The 27,404-nt window shown below is 58.4% G+C and overlaps 1 protein-coding gene and 1 pseudogene across 1 annotated transcript in view; one reads left to right on the top strand and one right to left on the bottom strand.

The window, feature by feature from the left end:
* LOC103283182 (small ubiquitin-related modifier 1-like) overlaps window positions 1-15,497 on the bottom strand; it is a 33,181-nt pseudogene extending 17,684 nt beyond the window's left edge.
* The window catches only part of EIPR1 (EARP complex and GARP complex interacting protein 1), a 277,183-nt gene that overhangs the window by 134,140 nt on the left and 115,639 nt on the right, over window positions 1-27,404 (top strand). The gene's annotated exons all lie outside the window — the stretch shown is intronic.

Genomic DNA, 27,404 nt, shown 5'->3' with positions numbered 1-27,404 from the left:
CTGCGGGTGGCAGCTCGTCCTGGCAGCTGGGCCGCCACGTGGCTGTGTCCCTGCCAGGCAGGGGGAGCTGAGGAACGGGCGGCTCAATGTGACTCGAAGGACAGCCTTGCACAGCCCCTTGGACTCCCCTTTCACTGCCAGCCTTGTCCACACGGTGGGCATGCGGCGCACACGCACACAGACCCGCACTCAATGCTCGCACAGCGCATGCTCTGCACGCCAGGCTCCCAGGCACCGTGTGGGCCGCCCAGACGGGGAGGATGCGGGGCCTGGTGTCCGTGGTAACAGGCCTTTTCTGCAGCGGGGACTGAGGTGGCTCCTGGTCACTTCCCCGGGACGTTCCGGGCGACCAGCAGCGTCCTGCTGCTCCCGGGGCCGCTCCTTCCTCTCGCCTGGGGGCTGGGCAGGCGCCGGGGTGATGCCATCAGGAAGCAGCCACACGCTGTGTGATGACGTGAAGACCCCGCTGGCATCACAGGACCCGGGGCTGCGTCTGCCTCACACAGCCCGTGCCTCCCCGAGTCCGTCCTTAGTGACCACACAGGTGACCCTGGGCCACTGGACAGGACAGTGTGCACACGGCCTCCTCTATCCTCCTGAACTCGCCCCCCAACTGTCCACCAGGGGAGGCTGTGGTCCTCTCTCACCCCCGTGTCCTCCCTCACCCCCATGTCCTCCCTCACCCCCGTGTCTGCCCTCACCCCCGTGTCCTCCCTCACCCCCATGTCCTCCCTCACCCCCATGTCCTTCCTCACCCCAATGTCCTCCCTCACCCCTCTGTCCTCCCTCATCCCCGTCCTCCCTCACCCCGTGTCCTTTCTCACCCCTGTGTCCTCCCTCACCCCCGTGTCCTCCCTCACCCCCATGTCCTCCCTCACCCCCATGTCCTCCCTCACCCCCATGTCCTCCTCACCCCCGTGTCCTCCCTCATCCCCGTCCTCCCTCACCCCCGTGTCCTCCCTCACCCCCGTGTCCTCCCTCACCCCCGTGTCCTCCCTCACCCCCGTGTCCTCCCTCACCCCCACATCCTCCTCACCCACGTCCTCCTCACCCCCGTGTCCTCCCTCATCCCCGTCCTCCCTCACCCCCGTGTCCTCCCTCACCCCCACGTCCTCCTCACCCACGTCCTCCCTCACCCCCGTGTCCTCCCTCATCCCCGTCCTCCCTCACCCCCGTGTCCTCCCTCACCCCCACATCCTCCTCACCCCCGTCCTCCCTCACCCCCGTGTCCTCCCTCACCCCCGTGTCCTCCTCACCCCCATGTCCTCCCTCACCCCCATGTCCTCCCTCACCCCCATCCTCCCTCACCCCCGTGTCCTCCCTCACCCCCATGTCCTCCCTCACCCCCGTGTCCTCCCTCACCCCATGTCCTCCTTCACCCGTGTCCTTTCTCATCCCCATGTCCTCCCTCACCCACGTCCTCCTCACCCCCATGTCCTCCCTCACCCCATGTCCTCCCTCACCCCCGTGTCCTCCCTCACCCCCGTGTCCTCCCTCACCCCCGTGTCCTCCCTCACCCCCACGTCCTCCTCACCCCTGTGTCCTCCCTCACCCCCACGTCCTCCTCACCCCCATGTCTTCCCTCACCCCCGTGTCCTCCCTCACCCCCGTGTCCTTTCTCACCCCCATGTCCTCCCTCACCCTGTGTCCTCCCTCACCCCGTGTCCTCCCTCACCCCATGTCCTCCTCACCCCCATGTCCTCCCTCACGCCCGTGTCCTCCCTCACCCCCGTGTCCTCCCTCACCCCATGTCCTCCTTCACCCGTGTCCTTTCTCACCCCCATGTCCTCCCTCACCCCCATGTCCTCCCTCACTCCCGTGTCCTCCCTCACGCCTCTCCTCCCTCACCCCTGTGTCCTCCCTCACCCCATGTCCTCCCTCACCCCGTCCTCCCTCACCCCCACGTCCTCCTCACCCCCATGTCCTCCCTCACCCCATGTCCTCCCTCACCCCGTCCTCCCTCACCCACGTCCTCCTCACCCCCATGTCCTCCCTCACCCCGTGTCCTCCCTCACCCCCACGTCCTCCTCACCCCCATGTCCTCCCTCACCCCCGTCCTCCCTCACCCCCGTGTCCTCCCTCACCCCCATGTCCTCCTCACCTCCATGTCCTCCCTCACCCCTGGCCCCCTCCCAGGGAGCCCTTTCTCTTATCTCTACCTGCCAGTGGCCAGCACCCTCCTCCCCCAATCAGGCACAGCTCTCCCACCCTTGGTTGTGTCCTCAGCCAGTTGCCCCTAAGCCTTCGTGTTAAACGCACTAATGCAATTTCAGGAACGCACAATGGGGAAGGTGACATGGAGCTGACAACTTTAAAAATGTTACCGTCTCTTATTGTCATTACTCCACGAAAGGTCCTCCACCCGCTGAGCAGTAGGACAGCAGCACATCCAGCAGGAGACACTGGTCCGGAGACAAGAGCTTCGCGAAGCCCTCGCTGTGCTGGCCGCACCTTTCTCTGTCCACCTTGGACCCCGGCCGCAGGCAGTGTGCAGACCCCGGCCCTCTGCTCCGAGGCCCAGCTCCCCGCCCTCGCCGTCGGCTGAGAGAGGACAGGCGCCTCCACAGAGACCTGTGCTTACTCACAGAGACCAGGCCTCACCCTGAGTACGTCCATATTCACAATGGGATCCGAACGGGAGGAGCCTGTGTCGTGGGAGCCCCTCCCTCCCGCGGGCACCTGGCCCGTGAGCGCTGGGCCTGGGCACGGCATCGCTCCTTCCCACCTGGTCTCCTGTAAGTGGCTCCTGACAGCTGGCTTCAGACCCTGCAGATGTGTCACCTTCTTAGGGTTAAAGACTCCAATTCTGGTTAAGAAATAGCAAATCTAGAGAGTGACGATGGAGTAGGTTAAAATAGACATTCTCGCCATAGGAGGCTGCGGGACAGGGCGTTTGAGACGCTATGCTAGAAGCCCCAGACACTCCTTGTTTGGACTCTGAGCCGGGGGGGCGGGCGGGGGAGGGCACATTTGGCCAGAGGGAATCTGTGCTGGAATCTCTGGGATGCTGTGGAGGGCACTGGGCAAGGCCCCGAGCTAACCACGAAGTAAATCAAACCCTGTCCTCGGTCAAGTCCTCACCTTTCCTGGGTACTGATGTTCTCGTCTGCACAACGGAAACACAGCTCCTTCTCAAGGTTTCCTCGTAAGAACCAAACAAGGACACACACAGGGAGGCACGCGTGTCCTGTGGGTGGAACTTAGATGGCCCCATATCCTAACGAAATGCGATGACGACTTTTTTTTTAATGACGTGTGCCCCGCAGATATGTAGGTCAGGAATAGGGACACCTGGGAGGAGGACTCACTGGGGGGTGGGGGTGGGAAGGAGCGGGGGGGCTACGTTCAGCCCAGGACGTGCTCTGTGTCGGTGGCAGGATGGAGTCAGGGAGGAGGCGCTGGAGAGGTCAGATGAAGGTCATTTGAAGCCGCAGAGCCCGTCTCCTCTCATTCTGCAGAGGCATGAGAACACAGGAGCAGCTGAGAGGCCTGTGCACAGGGCATGAAGCACAGAGCACCCAGAGCTTCCCGCTCCCCCCCCCCCCCCCCCCCCCCCGCTACCGCCCATTCCTAGCAAACAGGAGACAGGAAGACCTGCTGCTGGGAAACCAATCACATAGCGGGCGTCCTCAAACTACGGCCCGAGGGCCACATGCGGGTGTTTTTGCCGTTTTGTTTTTTTACTTCAAAATAAGATATGTGCAGTGTGCCTAGGAATTTGTTCATAGTTTTTTTTAAACTATAGTCCGGCCCTCCCACGGTGTGAGGGACAGTGAACTGGCCCCCTGTTTAGAAAGTCGGAGGACCCCTGATGTAGAGAAATGCCAGAGGAAATCGGGGTTGTCGGACCCCCTGGATGCCCACGAAGCGTGTTTCTAGGAGGCGACGGGTCGCTGTGGTGCAGAGCGACGCCAACCACGGGGAACGGGGCTCCAGAGGCCTTGGTTCAGCCACAGGAAGTCACTGGGGACCTTCCGGAGGGCATCCGGGTGCAGGGGTGGGGGCCGTCGGAGAGAAAACCTGGTGAGGGACACGGGGCCCCCTGTGCCCCCAAGGCTCTCCCCTGAGACACATTCACAAAAGGGCCATCTATTGATTAAATATTAGCAGATGGTTGTATTTTTTTATAATAATTGTTGCTTTATTCTTTTTCACCTGTTTGTATTGCTGGTCTATAAAAATTAAGAGCTAAACAATAGCACTAACATGCTGTCATAAGGAAGTTTCGAAGACAAAAACGTAAGTTGAATTTTTCTGATTTTCATCCTTTGCTTGTTTCTGTGGTCATGTTGATGGATTTGTGGATATCGAACCATCCTTGCATCCCTGGAATAAATCCCGCTTGCTCGCGGCAAATGATTCTTTTAACGGGTTGTTGGGTTTGGGTTGCTGGTGTTTTGTTGACAAGTTTTGCATCTACTTTCATCAGGGACATCGGCCAGTGATTTTCTTCCTGTGGGGTCCTTGTCCGGTTTTGATACCAGGGTAATGCTGGCCTCCTAAAACGCGTTTGCAAACATTTTCTCTCTTAACTTTTTGGAAGAATTTGAGAAGGATGAGCACTGATGTTTGAAGTGTTTGGTTAAATGCTCCCGAGCAGCTCCCTGAAAGGCTGTTGCACAGGTTTAGAAGTCAGTGGTGCAGAATTCACTGGCAGTATTGTGTTATCAGACAGGAGGTAGCGAGCACTCCGTGGATGTGGCCCCGTGGTGAGGCCGTGCACATCACACTGCCAGCTGAAAGCATCAGGAGACGCCTCACAGATGCTGTCCTGGAGGAACAAGGAGGCGGAGGGGCACAGCCACAAAATAGAACAGCCATGACTCGTCCTCCTCTGAAGCGGGACAGCAAAGGCACCATGTCCAGAGCAGTATTCAGGGGTCCATGTGTCACTTCGGGTGACGGTACAAGAGGCCACGGCTCCCCTCAGTACGGTCGCCGGGGGTGGGGGTCGCCTTTGCTGATGCCCTTGCCCTGCCTCGTGGAAACCTGCCCCCAGGAAGGTCACTTTCCCAGGGGTCTCTGCCCTTTGAATCCTAATTCCAACGACCGAATGAAAAGAACGGTTCCAGTGAGTGGAGCTGGTGGGGAAGGTTGTGACCGAGGAATGAAGCCCTGCCTGGATTTGCAAAACCAGTCCAAATGGACAGCCTCCTGCCCCCCAAGTTCTGGGCCCTGCCCTCCCGTGAAACCCGGGCAGCAGTGGGCAGCGCCTCTGCCACACAGACCACTGCCTTGGGTGGAGAACACACATGTGACTCTGAGTGTTCCTTCCGGTTTGTGCTCCCGAAAAAGAGACCCCTACCAGGGCACAGGCTGGGGCTGAGCTGTGGGCTGGGGGTGGGGGTGGGGGCACAGGCTGTGAGCTGGGGGCTGGGGGTGGGGACTGAGCTGTGGGTGGGGGTGGGGGCTCAGGCTGGGGCACAGGCTGGGGTGGGGTGGGGGGCACAGGCTGGGGCTGAGCTGTGGGCTGGGGGTGGGGGCTGAGCTGTGGGCAGGGGTGGGAGCACAGGCTGGGGACTGGGAGTGGGGGTGGGGGCAGAGGCTGGGGCTGAGTTGTGGGCTGGGGGCACAGGCTGGGGGTGGGGGCTCAGGCTGGGGCACAGGCTGGAGGTGGGGGTGGGGGCTCAGGCTGGGGCTGAACTGTGGGTGGGGGTGGGGGCTCAGCCCCGCTGGGAGCCCTGAGTGAGGGACACCTGCAGCTGCAGCCCGGAGGGTCTGTGTGGTGACGGGCAAACCCACTCTTCCCCAGATCCTTCCTCATCTGCCGACGCAGGCAAAGGTGCTTTGGACGTCTGTCCTGCGAGTGGGGATGAGGCTCGAAGGGCCAGTGCATGTGGACGTGCCGTGGGGGTGCACGGGGCATCCCTCCCCACGGAGGACGCCCCATCCCCCAAAGGGCAGAGCTTTCTGATCACCCGCGTGTCCTGCCTCCTCGCCCTTCCAGTGAGGAATCAGAGGAGAGGGGAGTAGGGCTCAGCAGGGAGCAGAGGCAGGTCCCCCTGGGGGTCCTCTCTGGCTGCTGTCCTGCGGCCTGGGGCTTGCACCACGTGGGGCACACAGCTCAGAAGGCCCGGGCTTTCGGGCTGCTGGGGATGTTGCCTCTGCTCCGTCCTGGGCACGCTCCCCTCCAGCATCTGGCTTCCCTCCCGGAAGAGAAGCCCTTTTAAGCACATCCTGCTCCTGCCCGTCCTTGCAGCTTCCCGCACAGGGACAGCGACGGCCCCTTTGTTAAAACCGGGAACGCTGTCCCCACGCAGAGCAGAGCGCCGGTCCCAGCCCGGAGAGCACCGCGTCCCCAGCTGAGACAGGAGCTCCGAGATCTGCTCCTCCCACCAGTGGCGAGGCATGGGGGTGACAATGGGGGGGGGGAGGCTTTACCGCTGCTGGTGTCTGAGGTCAGGATGGGGCTGGAGCCAGAAGCCCAGGGAGAAAGTAGAGCATTAAGAATAATAAAGATTAAAAAGATGTAGCCTCCCGAGCCAGCGGAGCAGAGCTAACAGCCCCACATAAAGCAGCTTAGTGTGGGATGAGCCGGTGTCTGCCAGGCAGGAGCCGCGCCTGCAGTCACCATAAATCTTCCTGCGTCTGCCCTGCCGCAGAGCCAGGGCCGGGAGGGGTGCAGACAGCGAGGGTGGGGGTGGGGAGTGCGTGCGTGCGTGCGTGTGTGTGTGTCTGTGTGTGTGCGTGTGTGTGTGCGCGCTCACTTGCCTCTGTGGGTGTTTGAGAGAGGGAGAGAGACAGAGAGAATTAGAGAGAGAAAGGGGAGGGGAGGGAGGAAAGGAGAGAGAGGCTGGTGAGGGAAAGCGAGGCAGGTTCAGCCTGGTCTGATGGGGACGGGGAGGGTTTATTTCTCTCTTGTGTAACCTGAAATGGCAGCTCTACTTCCCGGTTCCAGCCCATGCATTTATCTTTTAAAATTGCATTTTGCTATAAATCAAGCTTCCACAGGGTGTTTTTCTTCATGTCTGCAGCCGCTATCGAATCTCTCTCCTGTATCTCTCCCTCTTCCCCGTCTCCCGGTTGCCTCTCATGCTCTCTCAGCCCATGGATCATAGCCAGCGGCCCCCTTCGCGGCAACTCCTGCTGTAGATAATTTTCCAGGCGACAACCTGCTTCTGTAGGGCTAGAAATCCATCTTCTAGTCCACAAACACGCATCGAACACCTGCATTACTGACATGCATTAGTCTCTGGGTTAGTTGCTGTGTGTGTGTTGGGGGGGGGGTGTGTGGGTACTAGGAAACAGTAATGGGTTTGAAAACTTGGTGCTCATGGGTTTCTTGACTGAATGGGGTGAGGGAGGAGCTGGGAGTAGGGTTAGGGCAGCAAATGTGTACAATAGTGTTTGCATAGAATAATTGTATCGAAAGTTTACACTAAAGAAGCATGAGTGGGAGGGAGACTCGGGGGGGTGGGGTGGGCATGAAGACAGAACATGGCTCTAGGCTCCCAGGGCTGGGGTCCCACGGGCACAGCCATCTGCCTGCACCCACCCCTGTTCTTAGGAATGCTTGTTAAGTCCACCTATCCATTCACTGGAGATTCAAGCAAATTAATAAAAGAAAGGCATTTTCGTTTTCAAAATCTCAGTGGGACAAGGGTTGGAGTGTTCCCTTCGTCATAATTAATTCAGGAAAATAAAGTGCTCTGCCTCAGAGGGCACCTCCCCACGGCTACTCGCCCACGCAGCCCCCCTGAGTTAGACTTGTTTTAAAACTTATTTTTGTTGTTGACATTGTCACAGATGTCCCCCGTTTCCTCCCCTCTCCCACCTCCACCAGCCCCGTCCCCCTCTGCCTTCACCACGCTGTTGTCTGTGCCCATGGGCTGTGCTTTAGGTGCTCTGGCCAATCCCTTCACCTTCTTTCATCCAGTCCCCGCACACCCTCCCCGCTGACAGCTGTCAGTCTGTCTGTGTATCCATGCCTCTGGTTCTATTTGTTCGTCAGCTTGCTTTGTGCATTAGGTTCCATATAGGAGCGAGTTCACAGGGTATTTGTCTTTCTCTGATGGGCTGATTCTGATAGACTCTCTGGCTGAACAGCAATGACCACACCTTCACAGTGGAGTCAGAACCATGGACAGCTCCCAGGGAGGACGGCAGGGAAAGGACCGCGGACAGCTCCCAGGGGGCTGTGAGTCAGGACCACGGACAGCTCCCCCAGGCACTGGGGCAGGACCGCGGACAGCTCCGGGAGAGGCTGTGGGTCAGGACCACGGACAGCTGCAGCGGGTGCGGGTCAGGACCAGGGACAGCTGTAGCGGGTGCGGGTCAGGACCAGGGACAGCTCCCAGGCGGGCAGCCCAGGGCCGCTGTCCGGAGCGCAGTGCTGAACCCCAGCTACCACTTCCTGGCTGAGTCATCAGCCACGCTGTTTGGCTTCTTACACTGTGGATTGTAAAAGCACCTTCCTGATGGGATGGCTGCCGGGACAAAAGAAATGACCGAGGAGACGTGTCGGGGTAGGACCTCGGGACCAGGTCTCCGTCGGTGCCGTTGGAGTGTGCCTGGGCCTCCTGGCATGACGGCTCGCAATTGCATCGTTGATGTGCTACCTTCGCCGTGTCTGCCTCGGGGGCTAACCATCTGCCTCCAATTTTAAGCTCCCTGCAGGCAGAGAGGAGGCACACAGAGCTCTCTGCTGGGCCGAGTGCAGCATCCTGTGTTATGGCTCTTTTTGATGAGAATTTTTTGATGCTTTTTGATGAGGACGATAAGAGAGTCACAGAGCTTTCAAACCAGAAGGGGGGTGAGAGCTCACCAGCCAAAGCTTTTCTCTTTCTGCGGGAAGAGGCAACGTGTCAGGAGGCCTCTCGGTGTGCCCCGTTCAGCGCCGAGTGCTCCCCGATGGCTGTGCGGGGCGGGTTCTCCGCGACTCTCCGTGCAAGGCTGCCAGAGAGTAAATGAATTGAGGGCGGATGGCGCACAGCGCGTTGACTGTGATTTATTGCGGGGGATGTTATTCTAGGCTGCAATTTGGCAAAAGGCTTCCAAGGAGGACATCCAGACAAGATTTATAGTTAATTCTTTGCAGGGAAGGGTAATGTGAGGTCTGAAGAGCTACTGCAGGAAAGCAGGGATGTAAGAGGGACCAGAGCAAGGAGGGGCACAGGGAGGCGATGCCACAGGCCGAACTGTGTCTCCCAAATCCACATGTCGGAGTCCCAGGCCCAGCACCTCGTTACGTGACTGTATTTGGTGATGGGACTTTAAATCAGTGGCTGCGTTCCTCTGACGCTGTGAGGGTGGGGCCTGGTCCAGCATGGCCGGTGCCCTCATAAGAAAAGGCAATTTGGACACAAGGGACAGCAGGGATGCGCACACAGGGGAACAGCCATGTGAGGGCACAGGGAGGAGGTGTCGTCTGCACCCCCTGGAGAGAGGCCTCCGTGGGACCAACCTGGCTGACGCCACGACGGCACACCCAGCCTCCAGACCAAGGCCACAGACCCTGTTGTTTAAGTTCACAGCCGGTGTGTTTGTTACGGCGGCCTGAGCTGACGGATACACTGGAGAGGAGATGGGAAGGGAAGGTGAGGAACGCCACGCTTTCAGACACGCGGGAGAGGCCTCTGCAGCACGCCCTGATGTTGTCTCGGTCCTGCCCACGCGCTGGCAGGTGACAGCTCAACATTCATCCTTAACAATTAGCCCTGGCCGGTTGGGCTCCGTGGTTAGAGGGGCGGCCTGCAGACTGAAGGGCACGGGTTTGATTCCCGTCAAGGGCACGTACCTTGGTTGCAGGCTTGATCCCGCCTCAGTCTCTCTTGCATCGCTGTTTCTCTCTCCTCCTTCCTTCCATTCTCTCTAAAAAAAAAAAAAAGTAATGGGAACAATATACTCAGGTGAGGATTAACCAAAAAATAAAATAAATTAACTACCAGAGACCGGGAGGGTCAACAACCATGAGCACACAGCAGGTGTGTTTCTGAGCCGGGATCCCCACCCAGGACAGTGGGTGTCTCAGGTGACCCCTGTGTCTGCCCAGAGCACTGCCCGGGAAGGCAGGCCCCAGCAGCCAGGCCACGGGGGTTGTGTGTGTGTGTGTGGGGGGGGGGGGCAGGCGGCGCTGGGAGGCAGGGGTGGCTCTAGAGGTGCAGCTCCGAGACGGCCTGTGTGCTGTGCGTGGGGCAGGGGAGACTGAGGCTCAGGAGTCGTCTGTAACGACTTGCAGCCCCTCTGCCCGGCGCAGTCATCTCCCTGCCCAGCCCCAGTCTGCGGTCCCTGATCCTCGGGCTCCCTGTCCGTCCTTGATCCCTGGACCAGGCAGGCGCAACACCTGACAGGGGGCAGCTGCCGTGACCTGTCCCTCCTCCTGAGGACAAGGAGCAGTGGCCCCTCCCATCTGAAGCTGCCGGGTTCCGGGCTGAGCGCCTGTCGGGATGGAAGGGCAGCCCAGCACCAGGGGCTACAGCTCAGCACCTGTGATTCGTGCCGCGTCTCAGACACCTGCGGTGCTGGTCATGTCGGAGCCGAGGAGGAAACAGAGACTCCTCCTGCCTCCTCCCTCACGCCTCCCTTGCGCCCTCAGAACCCAGGCCGGTGCAGGGCGAACTCTCCATCAAGGTGACATTGGCTTAACACAGAAAAATGGCACTAATTTGTTTAAAGGCCAGGCAGAGCCCTAGCTGGTGTGGCTCAGTGGATAGAGCGTTGGCCTGTGGACCGAGGGTCCCAGGTTGGATTCTGATCAGGGCACATGCCTGGGTTGTGTGCTTGATCCCCAGTAGGGGGTGTGCAGGAAGCAGCCCATCAATGATCCTCTCATCATTGATGTTTCTATCTACCTCTCCCTCTCCCTCCTCTCTGAAATCAATAAACGTATTTTTAAAAAAGAAATTAAAAAATAAAATAAAATATTTTAAAAATGAAAAAAAGAAGAAAAGCCAGACAGAGAACTGATGGAACCAAAAGGCAAATCAAACCTCCACCCACAAGGCCTGCGCAGAGGGAGCAGCCGGTCCCTGGGCCCGTGTGGGGCGAGCTGGGACCTGGGCACAGAGCGGGGCCTCGGGTGCTGGTTCTGGTACTGGGCTGGGGCCCAGCCTGGGTTTCCAACAAGCCTCCTGAGCCAGGTGACAGGGAGGCCACCTTCCCTCGGGCACGTGCTCCCTGACAGCCGTCTGCAGCTCCAGCGTCTGGCGAGGCCGGCAAGGACAGCCCTGGGGTTGAGGGGGCGGCTGTATCCTGGAGTGACCGCCCTGACCGCCAGCAGCCAGCTGGGCCCGGTCACTGGTAGGTTGGGCTTCCCTGTTTCTTCCAGGAAAGAGGCCCTGCCATGGGCAGCCCTGAGGCACGTGGGTGCCTGGCCTCCAGGGAAAGGCTGAGCGGCCCCTCCCTCCCTGCCTGCTCCTGGTCAGAACGGAGCGGGGCTGCGGGAGGGACTGTGGCCGCTGGAGAAGGCAGGCCTTGGACACAGCGCTTCTCCTAAGCGAACCGACCGGAATTAGCTCTGCCTCATCCGGAGTCTGAGTCTCAAGAGAGCCCAGGAGGCCCGTGGGTGGTGCCGGGCAGGGACCGGGGGCAGGACTCTGCTGCCTTGTCTTCCCACCCACATGCAGGATTTCTACTTGTGTTTAAAAATACATTTTTATTGGTTTCAGAGAGGAAGGGAGAGACAGAAACATCCATGATGAGAGAGAGTCACGGATCAGCTGCCTCCCGCACGCCTCACGCTGGGGATCGAGCCCGCAACCCGGGCATGTGCCCTGACTGGGAATCGAACCGTGACCTCCTGGTTCCTAGGTCGATGCTCACCCACCGAGCCACGCCTGCCGGACAAATGTCTACTTATTTTTAAAATAATTTTCAGAGACTGTCCCACGTCGGCTGGATGACAGCTGTCACCGAGAGCGACTGCATGCGCCCAGAGTCCCCGGCACCGGTCCCATCGCCGCAGGAGAGGCTGCTGCGTGCTATTTCCTGTCCCAAATATTTCTGTCCTCGGTCCTGAGAGGGAAGCTAGAGAGGGAATATCCTTCCCAGCAAATGCCACATCTTCTGGGACATGGAATTGGAAATTCTGGTGTCTGCTGACCCGAGGGCTGTCCTTCCCTGAGGCCCCCTGGCCGGAGCCGGGCCGCAGAGGCACAGCCCGCGTGAGCCCGTGCCCAGGATGGAGCCCTGCCCCAGACGAACGAGGCGGCTGGCTCACGCTGAGGCCCAGGTGGTGTCTGCGCTGGCAGGGGCTGTGCTGGATCATGGTCTTCAACCCTCCCAGCAGCTTCCCAGCGAGAGATGGGCTGCAATTCCTGATCCGAGGGGAGCTCTGAGCCGGTCAGCCCACAGCTTCCAGAGCCCTCCCCGGGCAGCGGCTGCGCGGGGCCTGAAGCTGGTCGGTGCTCTGCTTCCATTTCCTCTCCGGGCACAACCCCGATCCCATCTGGGGTCCTACGGGACCCTCGTGTGTGCTGGCGGTGTGACCCGCACCCCTGGCCAGGCTCACACAGGCCAGGAACCGCCCGCTGGCCAGGAGTCACGGCGGCATGTCCACAGGCGCTGTGAGTTCATGTCGTGGGCTTTGCAGGAATCTCCAGTGAGGACAGCGCCCCTCGGGGTAACAAGGCCGCCCCGAGTCTGCCCCTGATCCAACCCCCTTATAGGGAAGGGTCCCGACACGAACACTGCAGGCAACTCTCTCCTGGGACCTGGTTCTACAAACGTGCCTGCTGTCCACACCCTTCCCCCCGGATAGGGGAACCCTGGGATTAAGGGGTAACGCAGGCTGCAGTGGAAATGGATATTCCGGCCGCTTTCACAGGACAGACTGGAGTGAGATGCGTGGAGTTGGGCCCTGGTCCCAGGCCAGCCTCTCTTCTCCCCTCCCCTCCCCTTCCTTCCTGCTGTGTCAGGACCACCTGGCATGACAAGGGCCCCGTCTCAGAGCGCCGACCCTAAAGCCCGGAGCAGCCTCCTGTGGACCTGTCACTGCACACGTAAACACACAAACATCTGAATAAAGGAACTAAGGCGTGTACACACGTGGACGGAAAGGGGCCACGTGCTAACCTGACCAGCTCAGGGGAGGCCTGCCTGGCGGCCTGGCAAAGTCAGACCTAAAGTCACCTGAAAGGATTCTTTATTGTTTAAAGTATTACATAAGTCTCCTCTCCCCAGCTGCCCCCCGCCACCCCGCACCCCGCACATGCCCTCTCCCTCCCCCGCCCCCTGTCTGTGTCCATTGGTTATGCTCATATGCACGCACACAAGTCCTTTGGTTGATCTCTTACCACCTCCCTCCCCCCGCCTTCCCTCATAGGTTCGATTCTTCTATGACTCTGGTTCTATCTTTGTTCATCAGTTTATATTGTCATTATATTCCACAAATGAGTAAGATCATGTGGTATTTACCTTTCTCTGACTGGCTTATTTCACTTAGCATAATGCTCTCCAGTTCCATCCATGCTGTTGCAAATGGTAAGAATTCCTTCTTTTTTACAGCAGCGTGGTATTCCATTGTGTAGATGTACCACAGTTTCCTAATCCACTCATCTGCTGATGGGCACTTGGGCTGTTTCTAGATCTTAGCTATGGTAAATTGTGCTGCTATGAACACAGGGGTGCATATATCCTTTCTGATTGGTGTTTCTGGTTTCTTGGGATATATTCCCAGGAGTGGGATTACTGGGTCAAATGGGAGTTCCATTTTCAGTTTTTTGAGGAAACTCCATACTGTTTTCCACAGTGGCTGCACCAGTCTGCATTCCCACCAGCAGTGCACGAGGGTTCCTTTTTCTCCGAATCCTCGCCAGCACTTGTCGTTTGTTGACTTGTTGATGATAGCCATTCTGACAGGTGTGAGATGGTACCTCATTGTTGTTTTGATTTGCATCTCTCGGATGATTAGTGACTTTGAGCATGTTTTCATATGTCTCTTGGCCTTCTGTGTGTCCTCTTTCGAAAAGTGTCTATTTAGGTCCCTTTGCCTGGTTTTTGATTGGATTGTTTATCTTCTTTTTGTTAAGTTGTATGAGTTCCCTATAAATTTTGGAGATGAAACTCTTATCAGAGATAACATTGGCAGAAATGTTCTCCCATGCAGTGGGTTTTCTTGTTTTTTTTTTTTTTTTTTTGTCGATGGTTTCTTTTGCTATGCAGAAGCTTTCTATTTTGAGGTAGTCCCATTTTCTCCTTACTTTTCAGTGCCCTAGGAGCTGTATCAGTAAAGATATTCCTACATATGTCTGCTATTTTGCTGCCTATGGCTTCTTCTAAGATTTTTATGGTTTCCCATCTTATGTTCAAGTCCTTTATCCATTTTGAGTTTATTCTTGTGTATGGTGTAAGTTGGTGGTCTAGTTTCATTTTTTTGCATGTATCTGTCCAATTTTCCCAACACCATTTATTGAAGAGACTGTCTTAACTTCATCGTATGCTCTTGCCTCCTTTGTCAAATAGTAATTGAGCATACTGGCTTGGGTCGACTTCTGGGTTCTCTGTTCTGTTCCAGTGGTCTATATGTCTGTTCTTGTGCCACTACCAGTTTTGAGAACAGTGGCTTTGTAGTATAGCTTGAAATCTGGTATTGTGATCCCTCCAACTTTTTTATTTTTGCATGAATAACTTTATTAACTGCTAATGAAAATTAAAACTCTTCTGGGATCTTCATTTTAAGAGTAAAGATTTTTCTTTACTCTTAAAATGCTTTCTCTGCGGTGAAGCCATCTTTGGAGTTAGTCTTTACTCTCACCTCATCTGTCATCTTGACTCCAACCGGATATTCCTCTTCTTTTGGTCCAGACCTTCGGATTTTAAAAGTAGCTTCAAGCTGAGAAAAGGTCATTTTCCCACAGTGCAGTTCTCTGAGAACTCCCACCTCCCACCAAAAGTCCTCGTCCAGGAGTGAAGCAACCACACGCTAGGCCTCCAGGGCCAATTAGAAGTCATTGTGAACACTTCGTTGGCGACCTTATTTATCACAAGCCTGAAAACGCCCCGTCCTGAAAGGGGGGCCTCCCCGTGCACACACGTGATATGTCAAAAGGAGAGGGCGATCTGGAGGAGGCAGAGGCTTGATCGCCAAAATCAGCACAATGAAAACCAGCAATAATGAGTAGTGGGCACTGGAACTCAAATTACCAGAGGTTTTAGAGAGATGGGAGGGTCAGTTTCCAATTCCATTTTAACACCACATTACAAAAGAACTATTTTTAAAAATAAAAAAGGATCGAGGGAAAAGAAAAGAAAAAGATGGCCTAAACCGTGGAATGACCCCGTTTGTTCCTGATAAACGTCACTCACATCGTCTTCCTCCATTCCCAGTTCTCCTGGAGTGTGATGATCAGCAATTCTCTGACCCTCCACGAGAAACCTGAGCAAGTTCCTTGGAGCTCCCCGTCTTAGCGAGATTCTTTGAGTTTCTTGAGAGGTGTTGTCATTTTCACTTGGAAGCGAATCTCACTGCTGTCCTGTCCAATGACTTCGAGTTTAATGTATTCTCCTTCCTTCTTGTCCCCCAAGTCCTCAGGTGAAGGTTTTGCCTCCTGGTCAGACATGGTGATGGTGCTTCCCCCGGGGTCTCTGCACCCCAGCAGCCTCAGGTAGGCAGGACCTCACTCTGGGGTTTACAAATCCGTCCCTCTTCCCCACAGCACGACACTGCGGCCGACCCCTCCAACTTTGCTCTTCTTTCGCAGGATTGCTGCGGCTATTCGGGGTCTTTTTATTCCAGATGAACTTTTGGAGAGTTTGTTCTAGGTCTTTGAAGTATGCCATTAGTATTTTGATGGGGATTGCATCGAATCTATAGATTGCATTGGGTAGTATGGACATTTTAATGATGTTGATTCTTCTAATCCATGAACATGGTATGTCCTTCCATTGATATTAAACTTTTTTAATTAAAGAGCATCTATGGTGGGTAGGCCTGTCCTAGGCCAGTATCTGCCCTGACAAAGGCCCACTTCGAGCCTCACTAAGCCTACTGTCTTTTTGCACCTAAGATAACACCTGTGAAATGTCAGGGTGCTTGTCACTTCCCTTTTTTCAGGACCCTCCTTGGTCCTGGCTGCGGGTCACAAGATGGGCAGCCACGGGCAGAGGACGAGTCTTTCTCTGGCCTCTCCCGGCCTCAACCAGGGACAGGGACCTCTGAAGGCATGGGAAGTAGCAATGAGTAAGGTGAGGCGGATGGCTGTAGCTAACATCGAAGAATGATCACATGGCCCAGGTGCCTCTCCCCTGAGCGACTTACAGCTCCCTGCGGCTCGAGGCTGCGGATCGCTGGGAGGGGGTGCTGTGGCCCCAGATCAGCAGGGCCGGCATGGTAGTGCCCTCAGACCCCAGCCCTGAGGACCTGCTGACCCTCCTGCTCGGCTCACCCCTTCTTCTGCACCCCAGCCCCACCCACGTCCTCCCTGGTGCCTGCACCTCTGCCCTTGGAACTGGGCCGCTCACCCAGCACTTGCCATTCAACCAGACCCCTGCCCTGAAGCTCAGAGAAAGGCTGAGCCTGTCTGACAAGTAAGTCCCCACAGAAAGGACTGTGGAGTGACTTCCAGTGAGGCTGTGGCTCCCCACAGAGACCTCGGGGAGGCCACTCCATTTCTCTGCCTTGGTTTTCCTACCCACGGGATGGGTTGGCACTGTCCTTGCTCCTTCGTGCCAGTGTTTGGATGGAAGGAGGTGAGAGGGTCAGAGGTCAGCGCACCTCCGCGCACACAAGGTGCTGACCTGGGTGCTCCTGAGGGCATCGCCGCTGGGGGACCCACCACCCAATCAGAACGGACTCCCAGGGTCGGAAGACAGCCCAGCACGTGTGCTCTGAGGGGCTGGCGGCCGTCATCACGCCACGTCCAAGGGAAGAGCCCATGGGAAGAATTCAGCCACCGCGTCATTTTACAAGATGAGGAATCGGAGAGCAGAGGTGGGAAAGACTGGTCGGGCCGGCTCGGAGTAGTGCCCAGTCCTGCTCTGCACCTGCTTCCCTCCGCGGGCTCCGTCTCCGTGCTACGCGGGGAAGGCGATGGCGGCGGGGACAGCGCCCCTCACCGCGCAGGCCGTCTCCCCAGACCCCTCCCGGCAGTCTGTCTTTGTAGCCAACAGATCCTCTCATTAATAGCAATGACTATTTTTAAACGAACAAATGGCTTTAGACCCCATATTCAGGTCAAAAATCATCAGACGGGCTCAGCCTTTCCCTGAGCCGCATGGGCAGGCGTCTGGTTGAGTGGAAAGTGCTGGGTGAGCGGCCCAGTTCCCAGGGCAGAGGCGCAGGCCCCAGGGAGGACGTGGGTCAGGCTGGGGTGCGGGAGAAGGGGTGAGCCGAGCAGGAGGGTCAGCAGGTCCCCAGGGCTGGGGCCTGAGGGCACTGCCATGTGGCCCTGGAAGACAGTGGCCGCGGACCAGACTGGGCTGCGTATGGAGAGAGTAACTGCTTTACAACAGGCCAGGGAGAGAGGCCTGCGCGGTGGGAACCGAGGGTGACAGTGTCCCTTTCATGCTGTGGGCCACACCCCCTCCAGCCTCCGTGGGAGGGGACTGACGAGGGGTCACCTCCAAGTGTGTGCATTCCGCTTGTGCCCCCATGGGCTCATATGGAGATGATTTGGATGAGATGGTTGACATGTCTGGATAGTGCTCATTTTTAGGACCAAGCCAGGACTGGTGGGCAGAAGAATGAGGCTAATATCTCGAGGCAAGAGAGAGACGCTCCAGGCAAGGAGGGCAAACCCACGCCAGACCTGACCTATTTCGATGGTGATGGAGAAGGAGGCTGTGTGGGAGGTGCGGGGGAGGGAATCAGGCCACATGCCCAGGGCAGCTCCCGATGAAATGTCCTCAACTCTCCGCACTGAGGACGAAGCCTGGTGGTGGCCTTGGCCTGATGGGGAGGCCAGGAAGCAGGTGGCTGAGGGGTCTGGGCTGCAGGCGTGGCTGGGGCTGAAAAGAGAGCAGCTGAGAGCCTGCCTGGTGCTCACACAGGGAGGGTGTGGCCGCTCAGGGTTCAGGAAACTTAAATTCAATGAAACAAGACTTGTTAGGCTGGTGGATTCTGGGACAAACTGGAAGCCTGTATTTTATTCATCTCTACCCAGTTCCTCACCTGTAGTGTGTGTGCTCAATATTGACCACTCATCTCACTAGCCACTCTTAGAAATTGAAGGGGTACATGTGCACTCACAATTTTCTTCATCCATCCACCCCATCCATCCATCCACCCATCCATCCATCCATCCATCCATCCACCATCCATTCATCCATCCATCCATCCATCCATCCTTCCACCATCCATTCATCCATCCATCCATGCATCCACACATCCATCCATCCATCCATCCACCATCCATTCATCCACACATCCATCCATCCATCCATCCACCATCCATTCATCCATCCATCCATCCATCCATCCTTCCACCATCCATTCATCCATCCATCCATGCATCCACACATCCATCCATCCATCCATCCATCATCCATCCATCCATCCATCCATCATCCATCCATCCATCCATCCATCCATCATCCATCCATCATCCATCCATCATCCATCCATCATCCATCCATCCATCCATCCATCCATCCATCCATCCATCCACTCATCCACCCATCCACCACCCATCCATCCACTCATACACCAAACAATCCAGCCAACAAAGTAACTATCCATCCACTCACCCAATCATTCACCACACAATACTTATGAGAACCTACACATACCAAGTTATATACTAGGGACTGGAAGATACAACCTGCATAAGGTAGGATTGACATTAGCCCTCCAAAGTTCACTTTTTAATCGAGTAGACACACGTGGTGCCCACTTCCTCTTTGTATGTTCCATGTGGCGTCTGCCCATCATGACTCAGTAATAGCTGCTGCCAACATAAACCATGACCCCTGCCCTCGCAACGCCGTGGAGCGCTTCCCCAGCAGAAAAAGCAGAGCTTTCCCCAGAGCTCTCTTGCCTCCCAGGACGTTCGACTCCTGCTTCACCTCCCTCTCAGACCCCTGGGTGCCCACCTCCTACACGAGGCCCTTGAGCACCAGCGTTTCTGGGGCTCACCTCTGCATCCTCGCCTCCCTGGCTCTGTGCTCTCTCCCCAGCCCATCTGTCTTTTTTAAAGTATATTTTTTATGGATTTCAGAGAGAAAGGGAGAGGGAGAGAAAGATAGAAACATCAGTGGTGAGAGAGAATCACTGATCGGCTGCCTCCTGCATGCCCCCCGCTGGGGATCGAGCCAACAACCCAGATTTATGCCCTGACTGGGAATCGAACTGTGACCTTCTCTGGTCCATAGATCAACACTCAACCACTGAACCACACTGGCCGGGCACCAGCCCATCTCTTCACACTCTGCTGAGAACCCTCCCCCTGCACAGCCTTCCTCACCCTGAGGTCGCCCAGGCGCCCTGTCTGAAGCCAAGACTCACCCCAGGCTCTGGGGCGGCGGCAGGACAGCGATGGGAAGTGAGTGTGGGGTGGAGAGCGCACGGCTGCTGGGAGGACTCGAGCAGGTGCTCACTGAGTAGCTGTCAGGAGGGGTGGCGATGAGGAGGGTGAGGGACTGTGACAGAGCAGGGTCCTGAGGAAGGAGGACGCGTGGACTGAAGAGGGAGCCATGTTCGGTATGGGAGCGTGAAGGAGGTCTCGGCTGAAGACTCCGATGCTCTGCGCGTGAGGAATCCCATTTGTTCACTCAGGGGCTTCCAGCGACGTGGCTACGGCTGGGAAAAAGCCAGCAACGCAGCTCTCAGTGCCACAGTGAGGACCTGAGTGGCGGCAGCGGCTACGCCACAACAGTCTCCTGTCCTGAGTGTCCTTCGCGCACCAGGCCACGCACTGAGGACTTTCAAACGACTCTCACTTGATTCCTCAGGAGCCTGATGAGCCGGTCTCAGCCCTATTTTATTTTGCAGATGGAAAAAGGTGAGATTCACAGATGTGAGGCAATGTCCTCAAGCCACAGGACCAGACCCTGGTCTACACAGAGGGGGCCGCTAGCCTGGTAGTGAGCTCCTGTCTCAGCGGGTGGGCTTGCCTAACCGGTGCAAAGACCGTGGCCAGAGGTGCAGGAAATGGAGGAAAGCTGGTTGTTTTATCCTCCAAACACTTGCACTTGGGCAGGCGGCTCCAGGCCCCCCACCCCTGCCCGGCCTTACCCCTTGCAGGGAGGTCCCCTGTTCCGTTTGCTCATGCCCAGGGGGGCCCAAGATTCTCTGGCTCAGAGCATGGATAGCAGCCACGGCAATAAGGACAACCATCGCGTCCTCCTAGCCACTGGTGCGAGGGGAGAAGTCCGAGGTTTCCTCCTCGCAGCTCTGCCGCCCGGCCCCCGCCTGCCCTCGAACCCCCCTAGCTCCAGGCCGCCCCTGCTCCTCTGGGAAGGGTGGCAGAGCAGCTGATGTAGCGTGTCCCCCACACGGTGAGCCTGGGCTGTTTCTGATCCCCAGTGCCAGGAGGTGGGTCGGGGAGGCGTCTGTCTCAGGTCCAGGGCGGCTGCTGCTGCAGGCCCAGACCCCGACCCGCCAGCCCACCTGCTCCTGGGCCGCTGCCCTCGCACCCCCCCCCCCCCCCCCCCCCCCCCGCACACATCGCCGTGAGGAGAGGGGGCTGGTGCTCACACAGGAAGCGCCTGAGTCAGCGTTTCCGCCCTCCCGCCCCAGGAGGAGCAGCCGGGCGCAGCCTCTGCCAGCTGGGCTCTTCACTGCCAGCGGCCAGGCCACCCGGGGGCCCCCACGGGCACCCCTTCAGAGCTGGACCTCCAGGGGTGCAGGCAGGTCAGCACAGCGGTGACCAGCTGCCGTTTCCATGGCGATGGTGATGCGCCTGGCCTGGCACCCCCTCCCGCTGTCTGTGACCTCCATTAAGTGGAGCAGAAGCAGAGCCCGAGTCACGGGGGGAACTCTCCGGAAAGGCTCCTGCTGCCCTGGGAGCAGGTCCCGGAGCCCAGGCAGCTGCCTCTGGCCCCTCCAGGCGCACAGGATCCCTGTTCCCCAGACGCACCAATGGCCTGCTGGTTGGGGGAGACCCCTTTCCCTGTCCACACCAGAAAGGGACGAGAGGGCTGAAGGATGCATTTCTCCCAGGGTGGGGGCCGCGCTGAGGAGCCCTCTTAGGTGTGGGGAGCCCTCCTAGGCCCGGGGCGCCCTCCTAGGCCGGGGGAACCCTCCTAGGCCCGTGGATCCCTCTAAGGCCGGGGGAGCCCTCCTAGGCCGGGGGAACCCTCCTAGGCCCGGGGAGCCCTCTAAGGCCGGGGGAACCCTCCTAGGCCCGGGGAGCCCTCTAAGGCCGGGGGAACCCTCCTAGGCCGGGGGAACCCTCCTAGGCCCGGGGAGCCCTCTAAGGCCGGGGGAACCCTCCTAGGCCGGGGGAACCCTCCTAGGCCCGGGGAGCCCTCTAAGGCCGGGGGAGCCCTCCTAGGCCGGGGGAACCCTCCTAGGCCCGTGGATCCCTCTAAGGCCGGGGGAGCCCTCCTAGGCCGGGGGAACCCTCCTAGGCCCGGGGGAACCCTCCTAGGCCCGGGGAGCCCTCCTAGGCCGGGGGAGCCCTCCTAGGCCCGGGGAGCCCTCCTAGGCCCGGGGAGCCCTCCTAGGCCGGGGGAGCCCTCCTAGGCCCGGGGAGCCCTCCTAGGCCGGGGGATCCCTCCTAGGCCCGGGGAGCCCTCCTAGGCTGGGGGAGCCCTCCTAGGCCGGGGGAGCCCTCCTAGGCCGGGGGAGCCCTCCTCTGCGGGGAGCCCCTGTGGGGAACCCCATGTGGACTCGCTCCTCCTGCTGTGAAGGGAGTGGTCACTGGACCTGGCTCCTCTGTCTCCAGGACACTGACGTCCATGTTGGCAGCACATGTCACCTTCCATCTAAATTAAACCGAAGCCAGTGTGTTCAAGCTCTTTCTGCTCAACGTAGAACTCAGATCTGCCGGCGGGGTCCCCAGGGGGCAGGCAGGGCGCGGTGCCAGGACCCACCACCCTCCGGCCCAGGGCTCCTGGAGGCCAAGGCAGGGCTGGGCAAGACCACAGTCCCACGCAGGCCTCAGGCCTCCGGGGACCGGCTCCACTCCCCGTGGTTTAATCCCGTTCCTCCCGGACCTGCTGCCTGGGAAGGGAGGCTGGGCCCACCACAGAGTGTCAGGCTCAGGGGTGTCCCACCAGCCACGCAGGCAGGCTGGCCGGGCACCCCTGTTCCTGCCCCAGCCTGCCTCGGGCCCGCTGCCCCGTTGTTGGGGGTCTGAAGGGCTGAGAGCCCCTGTATGCCCTTGAACAGTCAGCGGGGTGGGCGGGCCTGAGACGGCAGGGGCCCCCCAGGAGCCTCACAGCCCAGGTGGTTCCCGGTCCTGATTCTGGAGCCATCTTCCCTGGATGGACTATCGATCGTTTGAAAGGCCCGCTGGTATTCCCACGGTGGAATGTGTCCATTAAACAAATCAATCCCACACAGATTAGACGGAGCGAGGCCGGACATGGGTGAGCTCCCCGCTGAGCGTCCACCGCAGAGCAGACCAGCCCCCGTGGCGGCCTTTCCCTGAGCAAGGAGGGCACCCCTCCAGGCCTCAGTCTCCTCGCCTGTGAGATGGGTGACGACGGAAGTGAATGCAGGGAAGCTCTCCGAGGCCTCGCTCACCCTTCAGGGCCGGAAGTGAGGGGAGTGAGGGAAGCTCTCGCTGGCTCTTGGCCAGCGGGAACTCTGAGAGCGTGGGCACTGGGGCGAGGGTGAGGCGCGGGTCTGACGGCGGGAAGACCTGGGTGCCATCCCGTGGCCCCATGGCTTCGCTGGCAGGCTGGGGCGGCGGAGGGGGGGGGGGGGGCTGTCCCAGCCCTGGCCTGCCTCCACATCTGTCACTCAAGTTCTGTACCTCCCTCGCTCCCTCAGCGTCACCCCCTCTGCGGCCCTGGCCTCCGTCTGCCTGCCCTGCCCTGCCCCGCCCTGCCCTGCCCTGCTGGCCTCACACAGCCCTGGGGACAGCCCAGGGAGCTGTGCTCATGGGGCTCCATGCGGAGGGTCCGCTTTACAGGCAGGGATGGGGTCTGAGGCGTGTTTGCCTCGGCAGCAGAGACCCCGAGACCTGGGCACAGGATTCTCCCACGGTGACTGCCACAGGGAACACATCTCTACCCGAATGCTAGATGGGAAAGAGCAGAGCTGGTAAGCGGGAGTCACGGGTATGTGTGCAATCAACGCAAAGCGACCACTGCCGCACGTCGGCCCAGGTACCCGCAGTCAGAGGGGCGGCTGACGGATTCGAGTCACATCCAAGCCGCAGGGAACGGGGCCAAGGGGGCTGGGCCGGGCGGGAATCACACTTGGAATGGCTCCGAGATGGTACCCACCCAGCAACAGCGGACCTCACCTCACGTGAGCGGGTTGATGGACCTTTACGGGTGTGCGCGCCCCGGGGCCACCCCAGCCGAGAGCCGAAGCGCGTCTCCCCCCTCCCCCCACGACAAAGAGAAAAGCTTGCCACCGGCTTCCTCCTAAGGGACACAAACGAGTGCCACGTGGCCTGCAGCCGTGGGCCGGGACCTCCGGCAGAGAGGGGCGGGGGCGAGACCAGCAATGTCCACACTTAGAGACAGACATTTCTACTGACGTCAGAGAGGAGGGGAGAGGGAGGGAGAGAGACATCAGCGATGAGAGAGAATCATGGACCGGCTGCCTCCTGCACGCCCCACACTGGGAATGGAGCCCACAACCCGGGCTTGTGCCCTGACCGGGATCGAACCCTGACCTCCTGGTTCATAGGTCATTGCTCAACCACTGAGGCACCTCAGCTGGGCTTTAGATTTTATTTATTTATTTATTTTTTAGTATTTTTATTGATTTCAGAGGGAAAGGGAGAGGGAGAGAGAGAACTAGAAACATCCGTGATGAGAGAGAATCATGGATCCGCTGCCTCCTGCACGCCCCACACTGGGGATCGAGCCCACAACCTGGGCCTGTGCCCTGACCAGGAATTGAACCCTGACCTCCTGGGTCCTAGGTTGACGCTCAACCACTGAGCCGCCCTTGCCGGGCCCGAGAAATTCTTCGATTCACACGCATCGCCGCCACCGTGTCCGTGTCTATTCTCTGTGCCCTGCGCGCAGGGAGCACGCCTGTCCTTGCTCCCCTCCAGCCTCCGGGCTCAGGGGGCTCCCGTGCCCTGAGGGTCAGGTGTCCGGCCACGGCTGTGCCCCTGACTGTGGGGACCGAGGAACAGGGGTCACATCTCCCTCAAGCTGCCTCGCTCCCCATAACGGCTCAGTGCCCTGAGTAGAAATGTGCCCCATTGAATTGAGCTCCTTTGATTTCTTTCCTCGTTATCATTTGCACCAAGGATTTCTGGTTTTGCCCTTTCTACATGGAAGTAAGGAAGCAGTAGGCGTTACTTTCGATCAGCGTTCTGTGGGAACATACGAGGCTTGTTTAGAAATCGCCCTCAACAAACACTCTGGGTGTGAAAGGAGTTTCCCTGCTCGGGGAAGCTTCAGGGCGCCCGCCCGGCCACAGCCAGGGCCCCGCTCCCTGTCCCCACCCCCCACTGCCCGTAGGAAAACACTTACGTCAAGAAAAATTAAAGCCCGGCTGCCAGGGCTCAGTGAGTGAGCGCCGACCTATGACCCAGGAAGTCACCGTTGGATCCCCGGTCAGGGCACATGCCGGGTTTTGGGCTCTATCCCCAGTGAGGGGCATGCAGGAGGCAGCCGATCCATGATTTCTCATCATTGATGTTTCTATCTCTCTCCCTCTCCCTGCCTCTCTGAGATCAATAAAAATAAAAATATATTAAACACATTTTTTAAAAATAGAAATTTGCACTGTCAGTCTGAGCTCAGTGGGACTTTTTCGTGTTGCATGGAGAAGGGGGGGATGTTAGCGGGGGACAGGCCGGCCTGGCCATCCCCAGGGTCAGTGGGATGAAAGGCACGAATGGTTCAAGGGCTGTTAATTATTACCTCACTAGAGGCCTGGTGCACAAAATTCGTGCGCTGGGGGGTGGGGGGGGGAGGGGTTCCCTCAGTCCAGCCTGCATCCTCTCAGTCCGGGAGTCCTCAGGGGATGTCTGACTGACAGCTTCAGCCTAAGTCGTCAGTCAGACTTCCTTAGCACATCCCGGCTCAGGGCTTCTGGCTGAGCAGAGCTCCCCCATGGGAGTGCACTGACCACCGGGGGGGGGGGGGGGGGGGGGAGGGGGGGCAACTCCTGCATTGAGCATCTGCCCCCTGGTGGTCAGTGCACGTCATAGCGACTTGTCGTCCCGCCGTTCGGTTGATTGGCATATTGGCCTTTTATTATATAGGATAGGATTATCAGGCTTATCCCATTGCTGGGTGCTGCGATGGGGAGGGAGGGTGGCACCCCTTTATGAACCTGACAGCCGTGTAAGAGACAGCCTGACGCTTATAAAATGACAAAAATAAAAGGAGCAGCAGAGGAGGAGAGCATCATGCTCACGCACCAGGGGGTCTCTCTGGAGAGACCAGGCCGGGTCCTGGGTGGGGCTGGGCTTGGGATGTGCCTGCGACGGACTGGGCCAGGACAGGGTGCCAGGAGGGGCACCAGGGCTGTTTCTGACTTTTGGCTTTTGTGAAAAAAGCCATTCTAGCCCTTCGAGTCCAGGGTAGAGCCTGGGCGTGTGTTTATTCCCCCGGGGCTGCACGGAGGAGGGACACGGCTGGGCTGTAGGTAACGCCGTGTCTAAACCCCGAGGCACTGCCCGGCTGCGTTCACAGCGGCTGTGGCATTTCGGGTCCCTCCCAACAACACGGAGCCTTCTGCCCTCTCCCACGTTTTGTTAATGTTTGCTGTTACCTGTCTTTTCTATCCTTTTACTTTTTTCAGAGTAAGTTCTTTTCTCAATCTTATTGGGGTGACACTGGTCAACATGAACATACATGTTTCAGGGGTGGGTTTCTATGCACCGTGTGCCCATCACCCAAAGCCCACCCCCTCCTGTCACCTCACATCAGCCCCCATCCCCCCCTTCCCGCTGGCAGCCACCACTGCTGTCTGTGCCCATGGTTTCAGTTTATGCCCACAGATGAGTGACGTCACGGGGTCTTAGCTCTCCTGTCTGACTTATTTCACTCGGCATCATGCTCCCCCGGTCCCGTGCTTTCTGCTCTGACTGTGGGTGAGAAGTTATAGGTCACTGTGCCTTGATTTGCATTTCCAACACGACTCAGGAGATGAACTGTTAAACAAATACCACCCACGTCATTAACGCTACAATAGTGCAGCCGCGGCCCCAGCCCTCACGATACCACCGGGGTCAAGTCCAAGCTGCTCAAGAACCCAGACGACACGTGTGAAGACAGAGCCAGCCAGGCCCCCCACCCCCCTCCCAGCCCCTGGATCCTCCTGGGGCACAGAAAGGACTGCACCAGTGTCTACTCACTCCAGCGTGGCCTCTTGCAGTAAAGAAGCTGGTGCACCCCCCCGCCCCGTGGAAAACTAGTGACTCCCTCAGTTAGGTCTTCTGAAGGCAAGTACATGCCAGCCGCGCTCAAACCGGCCTCGGCATGACCCTCACCGACAGAGGTCAGAGTAGGACGACTCACCGCGGCCGCTTCGGCGTGTCCGCCACGCCATCGGGACCGACTGGTCGGGCACCCGTGCTCGTGTTCTCGCTGCTGGCCGGCCATGGGGGCACTGGGTTCCCGGCCACGAGACGGGGCCTGCCCGCATTGCGTCCAGACAAGACAGTGTCCCGTGCAGGACAGAGCCAACCCGCCTGGTGTCCCTCAGCCGAAGCAAGACCACACTTCCTGTTAGAAACATCCACGGCCTCTCAGACACGCTTGGCAGGAACCTGATTGGCAGGAACCTGATTGGCAGGAACCTGATTGGCAGGAACCTGATTGGCAGGAACGTGATTGGCAGGAACGTGTCAGGTGCTTCGGCCTAAACCCACCACAGGTGAGGGGGCAGAGACCACGACTGGCTTACAGGAAAGCGGTGTGTGTGTGTGTGGGGGGGCGTGGGGGGCATGGGCAGCATCAGGGCTCCTCCACCAAGAGGGTGGGAAAGGCTCGGCCGGCGTGGTCAGTGGGTAGAGTGTCAGCCTGTGGACTGAAGGGGCCAGGTTTGATTCTCGGTCAGGGCACTTGTCAGGGTTGTGGGCTTGATCCCCAGTGTGGGGCGTGCAGGAGGCAGCCAACCCATGATTCTCTCTCATCATTGATTTTCTCACTCTCTCTCTCTCTCTCCCCCTCCTTCTCTGAAATCAATAAATACATATTTTTAAAAAAGAAGTGGGAAAGGACACTGGGCAGTTCTCTTCTGAAATGTCTGCATCGGATAGAGCAAAGGTCATGCCCGCCCCCCCCAATACCGATGTGATGTTTTAAATTTATTTCCTTCTTCCCTGGTCTAACCTTGAGGATGCTTCTTCTGACCCTGGGCCTTTGGGGAAAGCGATGCAAGCGCCACAACATGCTGGAGCATCTGCCGGCCGGCTCTCCGCGCACCTGCGAGTGCTCTC

This window comes from Eptesicus fuscus, chromosome 16 (genome assembly GCF_027574615.1).
Source record: "Eptesicus fuscus isolate TK198812 chromosome 16, DD_ASM_mEF_20220401, whole genome shotgun sequence".
In the NCBI taxonomy this organism is placed as follows: domain Eukaryota; kingdom Metazoa; phylum Chordata; class Mammalia; order Chiroptera; family Vespertilionidae; genus Eptesicus; species Eptesicus fuscus.
The sequence above is the reverse complement of the archived record's forward strand: the minus strand, read 5'-3'. Positions and strand labels throughout refer to the sequence as shown.